Here is a 3,551-nt window from a genome sequence, read left to right as displayed (position 1 = left end):
GTGCGGAGATGACTTCAATTTTGCGTGGCTAACAATCACTATACCTCTGCACTGCAGCGTAGTAGTTCATCGTGTGAGCTGTTATTTGATTTGTTTCACTGTGTTATACAAGTATAATATACAACAATCAAATTGTGACGTGAGGAATTACAAGAAATGTTTACGTTTCGCAGAAAACTTTGATCGGCGTCTTGAGAAGAAAATATCGACTGTTCACGAGCAAGACTTCTCCAAAATTGAAGGTTTAAATGTAAGAACTATGTACCGTTGGTCTAGAATAGTGGTACGCCCATTCGTCACCAGGTGACGCACTGTACACAGCGCCAGCATTCCAATTGGCAGCTGAAGACACCATCTAAGTTTCTTGTTGCACCGAATGTGTGTTGCCAAATAACGACAAGGTCATCAGTCGAATCAAGGACGAAAGTGGCAGAAAAAATAATTGGAAATAAAAATAATAAAGTACAATAAAATAAAGTGCAAAGAAATCTCACAGAATAGAAGAATAGAACAGAGTAGAATAACGGGAAGAAAGTTTGTAGAATAAACAGAGTATAACGAGTGTGATTCCGTCTGGGTGGTGGGGCGGGGAGGGCGCTAGGCAGGATAACAGGGCCTGGAATCAACGAGCCGGTGATAAGGAACGTACGAACCAGGAAAACACTGAAACAGGATAACAATAGTGAAAGGACAGGAATGAGAACTAGCTACGTAAATCATTAATGGCTACGTAATACTTAATTGATAGATAGTTAACCTGTTTAAATTGTTAGGATTTTTACGTATTTCCACATCCTCCCGTATAATCCTAGACCGGTAGTGTTTGGCGTGGTAAGAGCTCGAAAATCTTGGAACACGACAACATGAACCGACGACAGAGCGTCCTGAGCTATAGCTGAGTTGTCTGGCTGGTTGAGACAGATATTCCGTTGGTGTTCCATGATACGAGTACCAAAGGACCGGCGAGAAATTTATTTCGTAAAATGCCGTAACATACTGACAATAAATGGCTTTAATATTATAGAAAACGCATTGAGTGGCTTGTCTTCTTTTTCTTCTTTATCTGTTTACCCTCCAGGGTCGGTTTTTCCCTCGGACTCAGCAAGGGATCCCACCTCTACCGCCTCATAGACAGTGTCCTGGAGCTTCAGACTCAGGGTTGGGGGATACAACTGGGGAGGTTGACCAGTACCTCGCCCAGGCGGCCTCACCCGCTGTGCTGAACAGGGGTCTTGCGAGTTATGGAAAGATTAGGAGAGATTAGGAGGGGTAGACAAGGAAGAGGGAAGGAAGTGTCCATGGCCTTAAGTTTGGTACCATCCCGGTATTTGCCTGGAGGAGAAGTGGGAAACCACGGAAAACCACTTCGAGGATGCCTGAGGAGGGAATCGAACCGCCATCTATTCTGTTGACCTCCTGAGGCTGAGTGGACCACATTCCAGCCCCCGTACCACTTTCAAATACGTGGCAGAGCTGGGAATCGAACTTATGGTAGGTTGCCATCTGAAACTAGCAGCCATTCACGGATGGCCATGAACGGGAGACGTACTTATGACCATTTGACTGTCGCAAAGGAAAAAGTTATTTGTTTGTGATTATATGTAAAATATCTTCCTTTTAGCTCTGATAGGAACATAAGACGCGGGTGGATTTGGTAGAAGAGCATAGGACGTCAGAACGATGGTTTTTCACATGAAGAGTCTTACGTGGCATATCAAACACTTGCTCGCAATTGCTTTATGCGGAGTAAAAATCTTGGCAGCGGTGGGATTCGAACCCACGCCCTTTCGGACTGGTGCCTAAAACCAGCGCCTTAGACCGCTCGGCCACGCTACCGACGTTCGGTGTATTTAATGCGCAGCGTGAGGTTAGCGAATCCCGCTGTAATGACGTGTCCTTGTGTTTGCTGTAACTGGTAAGTAGACATCAGATTTTGTTCGCAAGTGCATACTAGTCGCGCACCTTTTGGTGATAGATGGACACCCTAGTGCTGAATCGGTAGACCTCGGCAATCTTCGAGATTCGAATTGGCAACCTTTGAAACACTATGCATCGCTGTGTGACATCTGGCGTACACTTTACGTACTAGTACTGTTGTTTACACAGCAAAGCCAAACTATAGAATTCATGGTAGGAACAACATTCGCATCGAGAAATGTTATATAATGTGTGTGTGTGACACAGTTGTTGGCTTAAGATAATAAAGGTTTGGAAAATTCATATCGATCGATCACATTATCGATTCAATTCAGATTTCATTTCCATTCAGATGGCAGTATTACCGGAACCGGGAGAGCTCTCTCCTTACTTGGCAAGCCCCGGACAAAAATCTATCAGTAAAAGGTGCGTGAATAGTATTTTGTTTGTGGATATGTAAACCTCCGAAACTGACAAAGAAGTGCGTTTGAAGATGAAATTGGATGAATTATTGAGTTTAATGGAGCATATATTATGTACTAGCAAATCTACCCGTGCTTCACTACGGTATTCTACAACGTATACGGATATCGCCGTAAATATTACTGTAAAGACAGTGAGTAACATTACATTAAATTGAATTCCTCTTATCGCTATCCGAGTCAGAAAACAGGGAGGATACCGTAAGTTGTTTCAAAAGTAAGCTGGGCTTTTGTTGATAAATGCAGGCCACGTTTCCTACCACTAATCACAATCGAGTTCCGGAGTTTCTACTATAACGGGAAGCTCACTTGGCTACTGCCATACACAGTAGAGATAGGGAGTTTTCAATATAAAGACTGACACTATATTCCTAATGCCAGTCACAATCCATCTGGAGAGATTTGATTACAATCATGAAATTCAGCGCTATCTAACGTTTCGACAATCGAGACACGACAATAAATCACAGGACCAAAGTTGCAGATCTCTCCAAATTGAACAGCTATCTGTTTTGTAATAAGACTTGCCGTTTAGACACCATTTACCCCCAAACTAAGAGCTTTACCATAATTAAAATTCCATCCATATTTCGATATTTTCCGGGGCTGAAAGTTATACACTTGAACAGCTTGGAATTTTTCCTCCAAGAGGAGAGTGTCCAGGTTTCAGGATTAGCACTTGCATACATACGGAGTAATTAAGGAAGAAAGTAATACACTTAAAGGAGTTGAATTTAATAGAGAATTGGATTATAACTGAGGACAGTCGGGCTGGGAAAATATGTAAATACCAAGTGGATGTACTGGAAAACAAAATGTCCCACAATAAATTGTGATTCTATGAGTTAAGGATGTAAGAAGGCGGCAACAGAGGAGAAATTTAGATACAGGGATTTTTAGGTAAACAGATAAGAAGATGACTTATGGTGTTATTATTTAAACCTAAAAAGGCACGGCAGAGCCAAGAAATGAAAGCGGAAAACAGAAGTAGAACAGAATTATAGTAAAAATTATAGCAAATGCCAGAAAACACCTTAGGTGAAATAATGGTCTACACTCCGCCGTGCTGTTCAAATACTGCATTAACAACGCCCTTTAGTGCTATTCAAGTACGATTTTAACGTCCAACGGTATTATGCCAATATCATGCAG

At 42.1% G+C, this 3,551-nt stretch overlaps 1 non-coding gene across 1 annotated transcript; it reads right to left on the bottom strand.

Moving 5' to 3' along the window:
* Positions 1–1,756: 1,756 nt before the first annotated feature.
* Positions 1,757–1,836, bottom strand: TRNAL-UAG (transfer RNA leucine (anticodon UAG)). The gene has a single exon. It is a non-coding gene; the product is annotated as a tRNA-Leu (tRNA).
* Between the last annotated feature and the right edge of the window lie 1,715 nt (positions 1,837–3,551).

The sequence above is a fragment of the Anabrus simplex genome, chromosome 7, assembly GCF_040414725.1.
Source record: "Anabrus simplex isolate iqAnaSimp1 chromosome 7, ASM4041472v1, whole genome shotgun sequence".
NCBI lineage: Eukaryota > Metazoa > Arthropoda > Insecta > Orthoptera > Tettigoniidae > Anabrus > Anabrus simplex.
This window is presented reverse-complemented; position numbering and strand designations above follow the sequence as displayed.